The sequence below is a fragment of the Triturus cristatus genome, chromosome 8 (assembly GCF_964204655.1).
Source record: "Triturus cristatus chromosome 8, aTriCri1.1, whole genome shotgun sequence".
NCBI classification, from domain to species: domain Eukaryota; kingdom Metazoa; phylum Chordata; class Amphibia; order Caudata; family Salamandridae; genus Triturus; species Triturus cristatus.
Window position 1 is genome coordinate 517232337 of NC_140591.1, and position 18578 is coordinate 517250914.

The following is an 18578-nucleotide window of genomic DNA, read 5'->3' on the forward strand; positions in this document are numbered from 1 at the left end:
GTGTGTCTGCGGTGATGGGCCAGCCCCACACCTGTGACACCCCCCAGTCTAGTGGCACATGTGCAGAGTGAGGTGTGTAGCTGCAGTCGGCAATGGCAGGTGATTGGCCTGTGGCTATGTGTGTCTGTGTACTCTGCTGAGGGCGCCTCAGTGGCCTGTGGCATGTGACTGCTTTGAGGTGCTGCACATAATCCTGGTGTCGCTTGTGATGCACAGTGTGAGCCTGGATGATTGATTGTGTCGGACCCCTCATGCCACCTGTGTACTCTACAATGCCACCTAGTGCATTTTGCCTTCCACAGAGGAAAATGTCCCTATGACACAGGTGTAATGAGTTTGATGCCTTCTATGCCCCGTTAAAACCAGCCAAATTGTCCTAATGTGTGTCTCTGTGACATGTTGCAGGTGTATTGATGTTGTCTCACTTTTGCATCCTCACAGGTAAGCGCCTGTGCCAAGGAGCAGATCTGGAAGGACGCCGTCAGTGCCGTGAGGCAGACGGATGGACGGAAGCGGCGCCTAGCCCAGGTGAGGAAACGCTGGCAGGATGTCCGGTGCTGGACGCGGACGATCGCACGAGTCCTGCTGGGGGACTCACCTGTGAGCCAAAAGAACCATGGGCGCCGCCGTCTGACCCACATCCACAAGCGTGTGCTGGCGGTCGTCTTCCCTGACATGGACAGGCGCTTATGGGAAAAGCAGCAGCAGGAAGGGGGTAGGTACATGTGTGTTTGTTGTGTGTAACCAGCATTTGTAAGTGCACAGTTGCATGGATACACTGCCAGGGTTTACATGTGCAGTGCAGTTCCTGGTCCCCAAAGTGTAGCGGTGCTGTCCTTCCTCCCTTCCCCTCCTTGCCATGTGTACCCTGGTCTGTATGTAGTCACACTTGCACAAGGTTATCTAGGCTGCCAGTTTATCGATGTGCCCAATGCTTGCAGCTTCATGTGTGGGGGTGGTGTGTAACAGGTTTTGGGACCTTGCCTGTGCCCTGTCCAGTTCAGTACTTGTGGGGTCCATGTCAGTTGTCACTGATGCTGAGTCCAGACATAGGAGTGTGTCTCAAAAGTGTATTGCTTTACAGCATGCATGTCCTATTTTGTGGCCTGTGACATGATGTGCATGAGTGTGAGATATGCAGAGTGCAGGGATGGTGGCTTGTGTTGCAGTCAGTACCATTCAGGACCATGGAGTAGTGTGGCCACTACTGTCCCCTGGGGCATCTTTTCCTAGGTATCATGTGTGTAATCCAAAAATGTTGACAATCTCCGTGTCTACAGCATAGGTTGTGCTCTGTGCCATTGTACCCTGGCATCATTTGTATTTACGTAAACTCAGCTACATGTGTCCACTGTACAGGCTGACCAAATGTCCGTTGTTCATACTCACGGTGCCTGTGTGTCTTGGTAAAATGATCTGATGATGGCCATTTGTGGATGATGTATTTGTACCGGCGCACCAGGTTTTTTTTGTGTCCAATCAGGATTTCTTGCAGGCCATGTGTTTTTATTCCAGACTAAGAGATGTAAGTGCTTCCTGTGTCTCAAAGAATTGTCTCATGTAGGGGGTGGTTGGTGCGGGCAAGGCCTACATGTCTAAACCTGGAGTCTCCTTGCTAGGTCTGGGCAGTGTGTGACGTTTGTCTGGACATACACTCAAGGTGCAGTGACCCATTGATGTTGGGCATGTTTTTAAGTATTACCTTTGCAGCATGTGCCTACAGTTAATAGACATGGTTCCTGCTCATCCCTTTTTACGCCAACGCTGTGTGCTGCAGATGCTGTGCTGGATTGTCCCCAGTGCCTGGCTCCTCTGTCCTAATCCATATCATGTTATTTGCTTTTGTGTCATGCTCTCCATAGTTGGTCAGTGGCATGGTGGGTCAACCAACTGTGTGTTGCAGGGCCTACATATGTACCTTGTAATGTAGATGTTACTCATGTTGCTTTTCAGGCAATGCACTGTGACCTATGTGGATTTGACTCATGTGACATATGTATACAGGTGTCTGATTATTTCCTGTCTCTTCACCTTGCCCACAGCATCGTCGGGAGACACCGAGGGAGACACTGGCACGGACCGTGTGGAGGGAGCGAGCACCAGTGCCAGCAGTGCAGAGTTGTCTGGCACATCGAGTGGCACGGAGGCCGACGGGAGTGCAGCGGAGGACCTGTCCAGTCACACCACCAGCGACTATGACGCAGACGGGTCCGAGGCTGAGCACTCCGAGGGGGCGGTGGCTGGTCCCACAGCTGACACAAGCACTCCATCACTACCCGCCCCCTCCATTCCGATCACCGGCCTCCCACTTGCTCGTGTCCCTTCCCGCCGTGCTCGGTCACCACGTGTCTCCTTCTTGCCAGGCACCGCACCCCCTGCCCCTGTCTCCACTGCTGCCACCAATGCCGAGTCTGTGGACATCCTGCGGCAGTTGCGGGTTGGTCAGACTGCGACGCTTAATGTCCTCCATGGCCACAGCCGAGTGCTGAACCAGATGGAGGCATACTTGGAGGGCATTTCAGCCGCGCAGTCTGACCAACGCAACTTGCTGAGGTCCATAGACTCGACACTGACTGCAGCAGTGGGTCTCCTGCAGCGCTACGTCCCACCCCCTACCCCTGCCCCATCCACACTTCCCACTCCCATGCCTGTCCCACGGACACCCAGACGTCAGCTTGCACGCACCCCACCAGACACAGGCACCACACCAGCAGGTCAGGGCAAGCGCACACCTCCTGGCACGCACACACAGGGTGAGGTAGGCACACCCACTGGGTCGGGGGGCAAACGTAAGTCACGCAGCCAGAGTGGGAGTCCGCATTCCACAAAATCCACTCCCTCCAAATCCACTCCCCTCAGCTCTCCTGGCCACGAATCCAGCAAGGATTCCTTCATGGCCGCTCTGTCCCTGAGCCCAACAGTGACACCACCCCGCAAGCGGGCAAAGGAGTCCCCGGTCAGGGTAGTTGAGTGCCCCCCCCTGTCCACACCCTCCCCCAGTGGTGCTGCGACCCATTCCTCCACCCCGCCCTCCTCCTTGGGGCCTGTGGTTCCTTCGGGTGCAGGGGAGACGCTGGGGGACCTTGCTGACGTGTGCAGCGCCATCCTCACCACCTCCTTTGGCGCTGCCCCACCCCCTGTGGTGAAGTCCTCCGTCCCTGCACCCACAACGCCTGTCCCTGCGGTGCCTGGTCCTTCCCCCCACATGATGCCCCCCCCTGTGGAAGACAGGGTGGTCTGAACTGTGCAGGCAAGCTAGGGGACACGCGTCCCACTGTGACTCATGGACTGCCCTATGGGCTTTGTAAATATAGAACTTTCTACCAACAAACATTTTTTGATCATGCTGATTAAAGCCATTTTTTGTTTCCTTGGAACACTTCTGCTTTTCTGATTTTGCTGTTGGTGGGGCTGCTACATGATTTTGGGTGGTGATCATGTGTTGGGTGTGTGGGAAATGTAGTAGTGTGCTGGTCATAGGGGGGACCCTGGTATCTGTGTGCCATCACAAGGTGTTAGCTAAGTTTCTTTGTTCATGTAAGCAGTTACTGCATGGTGAAATTGTCCCAAGGTGTGTTCCTTCCTCTGTGTACCCTGACATCTTCCCTGCAGGGTGTTTCCAATATGTTGTGCTGAGCTGTGTGTACATTAGCTGGGTGTGTGACGGACCCCTTCAACTTTGGCCATGCATGCAGAGCGATGTCTCCACCTGCATCATTCGTGGCATCCTTGGTGATCACTCTACTTGTGTATGTGGACTGTTGACATGACTTCATGTGGACATGTTCCCTTTTAGGCAGTATGCATGTGTGTACTCCCAGCCTCGCACACATGTGTTACATGTACTGCAGGGTCTTTGTGCACCTGACTGACAATTATGGCCATTGGATCTGTGGGTACTCCACCCTTTTTATTTCCATGGGCACTGCTGGGGACCTCTGCACCCACCCCTCCTGTGTCTGGGCACTGCTGGGAGGACTCTGCACACACCCCTCATGTGTCTGGGCACTGCTGGGAGGACTCTGCACACACCCCTCCTGTGTCTGGGCACTGCTGGGAGGACTGTGCACACACCCCTCCTGTGTCTGGGCACTGCTGGGAGTGATAGGCACACACCCCTCCTGTGTCTGGGCACTGCTGGGAGGACTCTGCACACACCCCTCATGTGTCTGGGCACTGCTGGGAGTGATAGGCACCCACCCCTCCTGCGTCTGGGCACTGCTGGGAGGACTCTGCACACACCCCTCCTGTGTCTGGGCACTGCTGGGAGGACTCTGCACACACCCCTCCTGCGTCTGGGCACTGCTGGGAGGACTCTGCACACACCCCTCCTGTGTCTGGGCACTGCTGGGAGGACTCTTCTGCACACACCCCTCCTGTGTCTGGGCACTGCTGGGAGGACTCTGCACACACCCCTCCTGCATCTGGGAACTGCTGGGAGGACTCTGCACACACCCCTCCTGTGTCTGGGTACTGCTGGGAGGACTCTGCACACACCCCTCCTGTGTCTGGGCACCGCTGGGAGTGATAGGCATACACCCCTCCTGTGTCTGGGCACTGCTGGGAGGACTCTGCACACACCCCTCCTGTGTCTGGGCACTGCTGGGAGTGATAGGCACACACCCCTCCTGTGTCTGGGCACTGCTGGGAGGACTCTGCACACACCCCTCCTGTGTCTGGGCACTGCTGGGAGGACTCTGCACACACCCCTCCTGTGTCTGGGCACTGCTGGGAGTGATAGGCACACACCCCTCCTGTGTCTGGGCACTGCTGGGAGGACTCTGCACACACCCCTCATGTGTCTGGGCACTGCTGGGAGTGATAGGCACCCACCCCTCCTGCGTCTGGGCACTGCTGGGAGGACTCTGCACACACCCCTCCTGTGTCTGGGCACTGCTGGGAGGACTCTGCACACACCCCTCCTGCGTCTGGGCACTGCTGGGAGGACTCTGCACACACCCCTCCTGTGTCTGGGCACTGCTGGGAGGACTCTTCTGCACACACCCCTCCTGTGTCTGGGCACTGCTGGGAGGACTCTGCACACACCCCTCCTGCATCTGGGAACTGCTGGGAGGACTCTGCACACACCCCTCCTGTGTCTGGGTACTGCTGGGAGGACTCTGCACACACCCCTCCTGTGTCTGGGCACCGCTGGGAGTGATAGGCATACACCCCTCCTGTGTCTGGGCACTGCTGGGAGGACTCTGCACACACCCCTCCTGTGTCTGGGCACTGCTGGGAGTGATAGGCACACACCCCTCCTGTGTCTGGGCACTGCTGGGAGGACTCTGCACACACCCCTCCTGTGTCTGGGCACTGCTGGGAGGACTCTGCACACACCCCTCCTGTGTCTGGGCACTGCTGGGAGTGATAGGCACACACCCCTCCTGTGTCTGGGCACTGCTGGGAGGACTCTGCACACACCCCTCCTGCGTCTGGGCACTGCTGGGAGGACTCTGCACACACCCCTCCTATGTCTGGGCACTGCTGGGAGGACTCTGCACACACCCCTCCTGTGTCTGGGCACTGCTGGGAGTGATAGGCACACACCCCTCCTGTGTCTGGGCACTGCTGGGAGGACTCTGCACACAACCCTCATGTGTCTGGGCACTGCTGGGAGGACTCTGCACACACCCCTCCTGCGTCTGGGCACTGCTGGGAGGACTCTGCACACACCCCTCCTGTGTCTGGGCACTGCTGGGAGTGATAGGCACCCCCCCCTCCTGCTTCTGGGCACTGCTGGGAGGACTCTGCACACACCCCTCCTGTGTCTGGGCACTGCTGGGAGGACACTGCACACACCCCTCATGTGTCTGGGCACTGCTGGGAGTGATAGGCACCCACCCCTCCTGTGTCTGGGCACTGCTGGGAGGACTCTGCACACACCCCTCCTGTGTCTGGGCACTGCTGGGAGTGATAGGCACACACCCCTCCTGTGTCTGGGCACTGCTGGGAGGACTCTGCACACACCCCTCCTGTGTCTGGGCACTGCTGGGAGGACTCTGCACACACCCCTCATGTGTCTGGGCACTGCTGGGAGGACTCTGCACACACCCCTCCTGCGTCTGGGCACTGCTGAGAGGACTCTGCACACACCCCACCTGTGTCTGGGCACTGCTGGGAGGACTCTGCACACACCCCTCCTGTGTCTGGGCACTGCTGGGAGGACTCTGCACACACCCCTCCTGCGTCTGGGCACTGCTGGGAGGACTCTGCACACACCCCTCCTGTGTCTGGGCACTGCTGGGAGGACTCTGCACACACCCCTCATGTGTCTGGGCACTGCTGGGAGTGATAGGCACCCACCCCTCCTGCGTCTGGGCACTGCTGGGAGGACTCTGCACACACCCCTCCTGTGTCTGGGCACTGCTGGGAGGACTCTGCACACACCCCTCCTGTGTCTGGGCACTGCTGGGAGGACTCTGCACACACCCCTCATGTGTCTGGGCACTGCTGGGAGGACTCTGCACACACCCCTCCTGTGTCTGGGCACTGCTGGGAGGACTCTGCACACACCCCTCCTGTGTCTGGGCACTGCTGGGAGTGATAGGCACACACCCCTCCTGTGTCTGGGCACTGCTGGGAGGACTCTGCACACACCCCTCATGTGTCTGGGCACTGCTGGGAGTGATAGGCACCCACCCCTCCTGCGTCTGGGCACTGCTGGGAGGACTCTGCACACACCCCTCCTGTGTCTGGGCACTGCTGGGAGGACTCTGCACACACCCCTCCTGCATCTGGGCACTGCTGGGAGGACTCTGCACACACCCCTCCTGTGTCTGGGCACTGCTGGGAGGACTCTTCTGCACACACCCCTCCTGTGTCTGGGCACTGCTGGGAGGACTCTGCACACACCCCTCCTGCATCTGGGAACTGCTGGGAGGACTCTGCACACACCCCTCCTGTGTCTGGGTACTGCTGGGAGGACTCTGCACACACCCCTCCTGTGTCTGGGCACCGCTGGGAGTGATAGGCATACACCCCTCCTGTGTCTGGGCACTGCTGGGAGGACTCTGCACACACCCCTCCTGTGTCTGGGCACTGCTGGGAGTGATAGGCACACACCCCTCCTGTGTCTGGGCACTGCTGCGAGGACTCTGCACACACCCCTCCTGTGTCTGGGCACTGCTGGGAGGACTCTGCACACACCCCTCCTGTGTCTGGGCACTGCTGGGAGTGATAGGCACACACCCCTCCTGTGTCTGGGCACTGCTGGGAGGACTCTGCACACACCTCCTGCGTCTGGGCACTGCTGGGAGGACTCTGCACACACCCCTCCTATGTCTGGGCACTGCTGGGAGGACTCTGCACACACCCCTCCTGTGTCTGGGCACTGCTGGGAGTGATAGGCACACACCCCTCCTGTGTCTGGGCACTGCTGGGAGGACTCTGCACACACCCCTCCTGTGTCTGGGCACTGCTGGGAGGACTCTGCACACAACCCTCATGTGTCTGGGCACTGCTGGGAGGACTCTGCACACACCCCTCCTGCGTCTGGGCACTGCTGGGAGGACTCTGCACACACCCCTCCTGTGTCTGGGCACTGCTGGGAGTGATAGGCACCCACCCCTCCTGCTTCTGGGCACTGCTGGGAGGACTCTGCACACACCCCTCCTGTGTCTGGGCACTGCTGGGAGGACACTGCACACACCCCTCATGTGTCTGGGCACTGCTGGGAGTGATAGGCACCCACCCCTCCTGTGTCTGGGCACTGCTGGGAGGACTCTGCACACACCCCTCCTGTGTCTGGGCACTGCTGGGAGTGATAGGCACACACCCCTCCTGTGTCTGGGCACTGCTGGGAGGACTCTGCACACACCCCTCCTGTGTCTGGGCACTGCTGGGAGGACTCTGCACACACCCCTCATGTGTCTGGGCACTGCTGGGAGGACTCTGCACACACCCCTCCTGCGTCTGGGCACTGCTGAGAGGACTCTGCACACACCCCACCTGTGTCTGGGCACTGCTGGGAGGACTCTGCACACACCCCTCCTGTGTCTGGGCACTGCTGGGAGGACTCTGCACACACCCCTCCTGCGTCTGGGCACTGCTGGGAGGACTCTGCACACACCCCTCCTGTGTCTGGGCACTGCTGGGAGGACTCTGCACACACCCCTCATGTGTCTGGGCACTGCTGGGAGTGATAGGCACCCACCCCTCCTGCGTCTGGGCACTGCTGGGAGGACTCTGCACACACCCCTCCTGTGTCTGGGCACTGCTGGGAGGACTCTGCACACACCCCTCCTGTGTCTGGGCACTGCTGGGAGGACTCTGCACACACCCCTCATGTGTCTGGGCACTGCTGGGAGGACTCTGCACACACCCCTCCTGCGTCTGGGCATTGCTGGGAGGACTCTGCACACACCCCTCCTGTGTCTGGGCACTGCTGGGAGGACTCTGCACACACCCCTCCTGTGTCTGGGCACTGCTGGGAGGACTCTGCACACACCCCTCCTGTGTCTGGGCACTGCTGGGAGTGATAGGCACCCACCCCTCCTGCGTCTGGGCACTGCTGGGAGGACTCTGCACACACCCCTCCTGTGTCTGGCCATGTACGCTCCATACATACACGGGTGTTGGTACGGTCCGTACATACACTGGTCGGGTGGGGGTACAGTCCGTACATACACTGTTGGGGTGGGGGTCCGCACCATACATACACTGTTGGGGTGGGGGTACGCTCCATACGTACGCGGGTGTGGGTACGGTCCGTACATACACTGTTGGGGTGGGGGTCCGCACCATACATACACTGTTGAGGTGGGGGTACGCTCCATACATACGCGGGTGTGGGTACGGTCCGTACATACACTGGTGGGGTGGGGGTATGCTCCGTACATACACTGTTGGGGTGGGGGTACGCTCCATACATGCACTGTTGGGGTGGGGGTACGCTCCATACGTACGCGGGTGTGGGTACGGTCCATACATACACTGGTGGGGTGGGGGTACGGTCCGTACATACACTGTTGGGGTGGGGGTATGCTCCATACATACACTGTTGGGGTGGGGGTACACTCCATACGTACGCGGGTGTGGGTACGATCCGTACATACACTGGTGGGGTGGGGGTACAGTCCGTACATACACTGTTGGGGTGGGGGTACGCTCCATACATGCACTGTTGGGGTGGGGGTACGCTCCATATGTACGCGGGTATGGGTACATCCACGGGTGGGGTGTTGGTACACGCCGTACATACACGGGTGGGGGTACGGCCCGTACCCAGGCCTTTAGAACGTGGGTACGGGCCGTACCGCCAATATTGGGGTGACGTAGGGGTGGGCGTGGTACGACTCGTACCCACGCTCTTAAGGCGTGGGTACGGTACGTACCGGACTTGTTGTGTTGCCGGTTCACGTGTACATCCACTTCCGTTGCTGGAGACGCCCCCACCCCCTCGAAGTGACCAGGCCCTGAAGGTCAGGTATGTCCAGGGCATGTATGATTTGTGACTTGGGTGGGGGTTTTGTGTCCTGTCCCTGCCCCCCCTTTGCCCCTGGGTGTTGTTCTGACCTTCTGCGGCGTCTGCGTCGGTGCCTGTAGAGCAGGTGGACTGCTATGAGGGCTGGGATGACACGTAGGTTCGGGTCCATGGCTGTCCGTCGCGTACAGGTACTCCTTGTGCGCGTCGTCCTGATTTCCCGGCAGTTTTTGGCAGGCGGAGAATTTTATCTGTGCGGGGTGACGTCGGTGCGGATCGTACTTCCTGGTTCGTGAACCGCAGCCTGCACACGTCCCGACGTCACGTCGGCGCTTTCCCGGATCACATTTGTATGTATATTTTCGTCGGTCGGTGATTTTTACGATTCGTACGGAAATGGTGTTTCCGTGCGAATCGTACTTGCATGTTTCTAATGTTTTTTAACCGGGTACGAGTCGGACGGATAAAACGCTCCGACCGACGGTTCGTACCCGGTTTTTCCAGGATCGGAATCGACACCTCTACGTTGAGTCACGTTGAGTTCTATGTTGTTTGATGGCTTCTGGGATGTAGAAAGTCAGAAGCTGTAACGGTTCCGTAGTAGAGCAGAGGTAAGCGCTGCTCTAGGGAAAGACGGAATTGTTGTTGCCCTGTAGGTACACAGGGAAAACGTGTGACGATTGGAGTTGCACGACGCATTGTCTGGGTTCGATTCGGTAACATCGTCGTGTGTTGCCATTAGAGACATTTTCTGTATGAGAGAAGTGTATGGTAGCGAAGGTCACCTGTGAAATTTTGGTCGTAGGTACCAGGAGTCCAAAAGGAGCTCTGAGTACGCTTATCACTGGAAAGGTAATAGGTGTTCCCTAAGCTTGTTAGAAGGATAAAGTAGAGGGAAGTGCTACTTTATTAACATGTGTCATAATTCTTTAGTAGGACAGACTGTTCGCTGTTCTCGGGAAAGACAGAATTCTGTGTGAATGAACTACATTTTCCGTATGAAAGTGTGTGAATGAAATAGCATTCAGGTTAATTGTGAAACTCTGGTTTTATTTCTCAGGAGCATTACGTCTCCAACTAGGTGTCTTAATTCTGTAGAAACAGTTAGCTGATGCTTGCCAGAAGGGTGAAGTTGAGGGATGTGCTACTTTATCAACGGAAGTAACGATTCCGTAGTAGGGCAGAGGTAAGCGCTGCTCTCGGGAAAGACGGAATTCTTGTGAAAAAGGTCCTTAACTATACTTTGGTTAGCGAAACAGACAATGGTGGTGTTTTTATGTCGTTACTAACAGATGTGTAAGTCAGAAGAACGAAAGAAAAGGTTTACCGATAAAATTTGTAAAGGAGGGGTCAACAGGAGCAGGAGCAGGAGCTGCGACAGCAAGAAAAGCTAACGTCAGAAAGACCGCGCTGAGATTGGCTAGTCAGTAAGAAACGTAGACACCCCTGATTGGTGTGGTAGTGTATGCCGCGCTAGGAGTGGAGAATTACAGGGTGACGTAGACGCTGCTGATTGGTGCGTTAGTGTGAGTCGCGCTGAGATTGGAGAATTGCAGAAGTGACGTAGACGCTCCGGACTGGTGCGTTAGTGTTAGTCATGCTACGATTGGTTAAAACAACAGAATAGTCATGGGGAAAACTAGCGATACACGGAAGACAAAATTATGTATTACGATCCACCAGAGAAAGAGAAAAAGTCCTGGTTTGTAAAAATCAAGAGATTATTTTAAAAAGGACAAACCGATTGTGACTAGAGAGGGACAGTTGCTTCCCCCACTGAAATCGCCCGCATCCTTTATGGTTGTCAAATATGGATATCATACATGTATTTGGTTAGACAATTGGGCAAAGTATACGAAAGATGATGGAGTTTTGGCATTTCCAGAGCATGGTTCATTTAATTTAGCGGTTTTGAGAAATGTTAGAAAGAGAATGATGAATCTAGAACCAAGATCTAGACCAACACAGTTTGAAGCATTAACGGAATGGGAAGATGAGATGCATGACAGAGAAAGACAGAGGAGTGGCGGAAGATATAGGTACATGTTTGGTAGATCACATGGACAAGAGAATCATGATGACAGAATGAGGAGATGGCGAAATGCAAATATGACTGATGGTTTGTTTCCTGTGAGACATGTTGAAGAAGTCAGTGGTAGAAAATGTACGGAAAAGAGACATAATATAGAATCAGGAGGGTATGGAGTGAATGAATCGGAGGATGATGTTCTTGACGACATGTTATATAAAAATCCACCCCCGTATGAACCAGATTCTAACATGTTGACACCAAGTGCCCCAATGAGAGAGACTTTGCGAATCATTAAGACTGAACCAGTACCCCAAGAGTTAGGGAGAAATAATTCTTTCAGAGAAACAGAGAGAAAACAGGATAGTAAGGTAAGTAGTGAAAATTCAGCAGAATTAGCAAAAACCACTTTAGAGTTAACCGAAAAGATTAGGGAGTTGACTAAAAACTTAGAAGCTGTAACTGTTCCCGTAACCGTAGGTCCAGTAATGCTTATTTTTGATAAACAAAAAGATAATGAACATTGTTTAACGGTCCCTTATAACAGTAATAAACAGACAGAGAGGCCAAGGATAAATTCAGAAGAAAACACATGGAGACAAACAGTAAGTACATCAGATCAGAGTACACCTAAAAATTTGATAGCAAATCCAGATTTTGTTGAAAGACTGATAATGACTACAGATTCCATATCAGAGACCCCAAGAGACTTAGAACGAGGTAATGAGGAAAAACCAGTAGGTCCTACTTCAGAAGGATTAAGTGAGTGGTTAAGGAGCTTACAGAGAAAAGATAGAGAATCTCAATCTATAGATGTGGCCAAACTAAGGATGGTTTTGGAAGAATTAATAGTAGGAACTATCCCCACAGAAAAATTAAAATCCTTTCAGGGTGAAGAATTGCTCTTTTTGTGCAAAAGTATAACTTGGAGAGCAAAGAATCTACATGAGAGACTAGAGGAAGTAGCAAATGAAATGGGTATAGACATCGAAAAGGTAATGGCTTTGCAAAAACCATATCGAGTAGATTTTACTGAAAAAGATATTGAAAATTTGAATACCACAGGATGGATAATCCAGATTAAAGACATAATCATTTTATTGAGAAAATGGGGAGACGTGGATAAATGGAGAAGTAGGTGGTTTAGAAAACGAGATGATGCCCCAGAGAAAACGTTTGCAGCTTTCCCCGTAAGAGAAAAAGAAAAGATAGTGACAGAATGCCCTATGAGAGAAATTCCAGGAGGAGGATATGTACAAGTTCCTTGGACTAGGCAAGATATTTTGTCATTTACAAATGATTTCCCTCGACTACGCGAAAAGCCAGTCGAGTGGTATAGACAAGTGGACAGATTTGTAAAATTATCAAAAGTTTTGTGGATTGATTTGAATAGCCTATTTGACATAATAGTACCAGCAGATTTATGGACAGAGTGCAAAATTGTAATAGACTGGCCTACAAAAGAATACCCTAGAGATCCAAAGACAGGTGCCCCTGATCCAGAGGTGATGAAAAAATATGAACAAGTAATTACCTTTTTGAAAAACAAAGTACCTCCCAAAGAGAATGATTGGGTAAAAATTGACCGAACTCATCAAGAAACTAAGGAGTCCATGCATGCATACTACGAAAGGTGAAGCCTTGCCTTTAAGCAGTTTAGTGGTGACGAAAATTTGAGTGAAAAGGATTTAAGTCATTTTGCAGACAGATGTATATGGTCTACATCTTGAAATTAGTGAAATGATTAAGCAACATACAGTGGATTGGCAAAACAAGAAAATAGATGAAGTACTGAGACATGCAAAGTATTTTAGTGACGAAATTGAAGCCAAACAGCGTAAATTAAAAGAAAAAGCTATGTGGGCACAAGTAAAAGTAGCAGAAAGACAGGAAGCTCAGTTGATTGAACAAGCAAATAGTGCAGGACCAAAACCTAGATTTAATGCTGGAAAAGGAAAGGGACAGTTCAATATTGAAGAAGCCAAAAAGAAATGGCCATGTCATAATTGCGGAAGAATAGGGCACTGGAAATCAGAGTGTAAATTTCCCCCGAATACTAATGGAGATAATGTATCATTGAATCCGCAGGTTCAGAAAGAGGTGAGTGGTCAACCGCAGCGACAGCAGCAGGTTGTTACCCAACAGAATCAGGTGCCAAAACCGCCTATTCCACAGAGCGTAAATTCACAGAAATACAGTAATGAGACAGGATTCTACAACTAAGAACAGGGCCCCAACATTTCATTCCAATAATCATACCTCCCACCTGGACTATACCTTCACATCCTTAAACATGTTTCCAATGATAACAACATTCAGGATAGGGGTCAACGACCTCAGTGACCACCTCCCTCAAGAAGTCTGTATAAAAGCAAGAGCACTACTAAACGTAGAGCCATATATCGGCCCTAAGATAAACACAACATCAAACCTAAGGCGACTCCGATGTAATTCCAACAACATCACTACAATAAGTTTTGATGTAAAATCTTTATACACTCAAACAGTAAAATGCCTGAATATTCCATCACAAGAATGGCAAAACTTCACCCAAAAAGTCGCGGTCAAACTATCTAAGGGTCCAGCAAAGAAGCTTCCAAACGGAAAGGGGCACCTAAATAAAACATCACTTTCTCCAGGAATGAAGATCCAAAAACGAATAATAAATCACACACTGAGAAAGATTCGGCAAGATCCAGAAAACAAAGACCTGCAGACAACCTTGAGGGAAGCTAAAAAATCACTAAAACAGAAGAAATGGGAGAAACGGAAAAATAAAAACGATCAACTATGGGCAAAATTATTCCACGAAGCGAAACAAAAAAACAGTTCTAAATTCTGGAGAATGATTAAGGAAATAAAAAATCCTGACCATGGTGGCATAGACTCAAACATCACAGAAGAAGCTTGGACAAACTATCTAGCCAGTCACTTTAATAGTGAGGACACAACCAAAGAGGAAGCGCCAAAGAGCTTGAAAACGGATGACGTGGAGGTAGGACTTGGCTATCACCAGAGAGAAGCAAACAACAAATGCAGCACCTTCATCTTGAAAACGAACTATCCAAAGAATGACGCTGATATTTCCACAGTCTCAGACCCACAGCTATCGACTATTGGGACTGAAGACATCAGAAGACAAATAGCGAAAGGAAGACCAACAGGAGCCCCTGGACCCAACGGCTTACCATCAATGCTTTACAAAAACGACGTAGAGTTCTGGAGCGTCGCTTTAACACCTTTATTTAATTATGCAAAAATTACTCAGATATTATCAGAGTCATGGCACGGTTCAATAATCAGTCCAATCTATAAACACTCGAGCAAAAAAGACCCAAAAAACTATCGTCTGATTGCGTTAATTGACGTAGAAGCTAAATACTTTGCAGGGAACATACTAGAGGAATTAACCTCTTGGGCCGCAGCTAACTCAGTAATCCCGAACACCCAAACCGGATTCCGTCAGGGCCAAGGAACAACTACAAACATCATGGCCCTGACTCTACTGATGGAATCAGCAAGAGACAACAATAAATCTTTATATCTCTCCTTCATCGACTATACTGCAGCGTTCGATCATGTAGACCGCAACAAGTTATGGCAAAAATTGGCCAAATGGGGCATACCTGCTCATCTTTTAAATGTCCTGATAGCACTACATTCTAACACCTGGATTAAAGTGAAACTTGGTGCAGGCACACATCTTTCAAAACCAATAAAAACAACAAAGGGCCTCAAACAAGGCTGTGTCCTAGCTCCAACGCTATTCAATCTCTTCCTAGCCGACCTGCCCGGCGAACTAGACAAAAAATTCTGCCACGCACCAAAGCTAGGGATGATCACACTATCCAATCTGCTGTACGCAGACGATCTGGTGCTCATCAGCCAGACACCCATTGGTCTTCAGCACCTACTAAACACCACCTACGATTTTTCAAATAAAAATGCTCTGCAAATAAACTTTAATAAATCTAAGGTAATGGCAGTAAACTACAAAAAGAAAAGGGAACATAACTGGCACATAAATGGAGAACGGAAAACGTAACAACCTACAAATACTTGGGCATAATACTGGACTCGAAGATCACCTTTAAACCTCAGCTGGACTCCCTGCGAGGCAAGGGAACGGCAACCTCCCTTGCCCTAAAAACTTTAAAGACTAAACTCCCAGATTTGACCTTCTATCCACTTCTCCAAGTACTTCGTGCAAAACTGCTACCAACACTCACCTACGGGAGCGAACCCCTTCAAGGGAAAGACGCCACCCTTCTGGACATAATCATATCAAACTCTTATAGGCTCATCTTTAACCTGCCAAAACAATTCCCCTCCGCACAAATACGACTGGAATTTGGCATCGCGAAACAAACCTTAGAAAGACGGTGTGCATATGTCACTGCCTGGCACAAGATACGCAATGCCAACAAAGATTCCCTAAATTATAACATCTGGGAAGAGACTCTTCAGCATCAAAAATCATCAGCGAGGAAGTATTTAATTGACTCTCTCGAAGTGCTGGGCCTATCTAATTTATGGGACATTCCAACAGACCACGTGACGTTTAAAAAAACAGCCAAAAAGGTAGTTAGACAAGGAGGCCCTGACAAAAAAAGCACACGGCTGGATAATCCTTAATGACTATGGTCCGACGCAACCACAGGCTTACCTCAACGTGGGCATGAACTTAAGAATGAAAGAGAAATTTCTAAAAAATGCGTCTGGGCGTAATCCCTGTATATCCTCACTTACCGCCCTGGACAAGGAAAAATCTTCAACCACAATGTCGTCTGTGTAAAGCAGGAAAGGAAGACCTTGTCCATGCAGTGTGCATCTGCCCCAAATTGAAAGACCTGAGATGCAAACTCCTGTGAGAATCCTTCAAATCTCACGGAATACGGACATGCAGACAGGCAGTCAAACTTTGCTTCAATCCCAGCAAAACAAAACTAAACTGTCAGGTCGTAAACATTTTTGAACTGGCTGGGGTCAGATACATGAGAGCTTGAGGACTGTTGATTTTAAATAATGCCACACTATAATCTGAATCAACTTGGCAAACTCATAGGACAGAGAGAACTTTTAAACATCTTTTGGTTAATTGTCCTTGCAATTTTTAATTGTCCTTTTAATGTTTTTATTCGCTTTGTAAAGATTTTAATTAATCATGTACAAAATAAATACTTACTTACTTACTTTACAGTCAGTTATACAATCAATTTTTCAAAAACAAATCATCCATTTAGACACTTATATACCCATTTATTCTTCCATCGACCTTGAGATATACATATATAAAACAAATGCAATTTTCAGAAAAAACACACATTCACTGGATGATGTCATTAGTGATGTCATCAGTGATGTAATTTGAGATGTCATGAGTGATGTCATGAGTGATGTCACTGACCATGTCATGAGTGATGTAATATGTGGCGTCATCAGCAGTGCATTGCGGGCGCTCGAGTTATAGTTAGCTGAACTAACTATAATGGGGGAATTTCAATGGTTTTGTACGAGTGAAAAGTGAATTTCTAAGGTTTCTTAAATGCTAATTCCTAACTATAACGTACCTGAAACCTATAGTTTTTTCAGTGAATATATATATATATATATATATATTCACTCTAAAAAACAAAGGGTACAGAGATGGTATAGTTAGGCTAAGGTTTCACTTATACAAAGCCAGAGAAATTCAGTAGTTATAGTTAGCTGAGCTAACTACAACTTTTGCCCCCGCCATGCACTGCCTATGACCTCACATACTACATAATTCATTACATATTCTTTGACATAATTTATGATATCACTAAGTGACATCATTGATGACATTAATATGGCCAACAATCATAAAGTTAGCCAACCCCACACTGCGATGGACCTTCGGTTGTGCATGGTGGGGGTTGGCCACAGGTTCTGGCCTGCGGACAGGCTCTTCAGCCAACCCCACATAGCCATCGACCGTGTGTGGCAGGCGGTTGGCCTTATGGCCTAACCCTGGGGACCCATCTCCTTGTCTTTTTTTCCCTATTACAGGGGAGAGAGGCCATGGGGCCCACTCCCAGAGCCTCTTTAGGCCCTGGAACCCTATCCCCTAGGACAGTACGTATAAGTTGATAGGGGAGTTTGCCACATGGTCCCTCTCACAAGCCGCTTTAGGCCCTAGGCACCCCATCCCCAGGCCCCAGCTGCATTTCACCAATTTCTCCTGCTGTTCTGACCCACGCTCTGTGGGGCATATTTACATGCCCCTATCGCCAACAGAGCGTCCCTTTTTTGATGTTCTGGTGGCTTAACGCCATTTTCAATATTTACAAGCTGGCACTAAGCCACTTAGCGTGGCTTAAATCCACCTTGTAAATATGCCCCTTTCTGCCACAGTGTTCTGCGGCAAAGGGGCGTGCAATGGGTGTTTCTATGGGCATTCCACCTCAATACCCATTGCTTTTTTACGTTGCCCCAGATTTACAAGGAGGTGTAAATCAGGGCCAGTGCCAAAAATGAACGCCATGCAAGAGCAGGCGTTAGAATGGCACACAAGGAGAAATGCTCTTATTTCTCCTCGTTTTTGCTTTCCCTTTGTGTGCTGCACTCTGCAGCACACATAGATAGAGTAAAAAGCATTAATGATTGTTTATGTGCAGTAAGGTGTCCCTTCCTGCACATAAACAATCATTAAATAATTATGATTTGCTATTTCTATGTGTGCTGCACAGTGCAGCACACATAGAAGTAACAAATAGCCATTGTGGATTGTTTATGTACAGGAAGGGACACCTTTCTGCACATAAACAATCATGCCTTGCAACTCAGGCACCTTTGCACTATAGTACACGGGTGCCTGTGTTGGCGCTAGGCAGCTAATTTTAGTGCCAGCGCAAGGGGAAACGAAGAGGTGCACTGTATTGTAGTAAATACGGCACATAACTGCGTTTTGAAAATGCTCTGTGCTCCAACATTTTCTAGTAAATATGCCCCCTTCTTCTTTGTACAGTTCCAGGGAGCATCATCGTTTCACCAGATCAATAGGGGAATATACAAATGAAAAGGAAATATAGTTAAGACCCTTTCACTGGTCTTAGGCAGAATGCTAAATAAAGAAATCCACCAGCTGAACATCAAATGAAG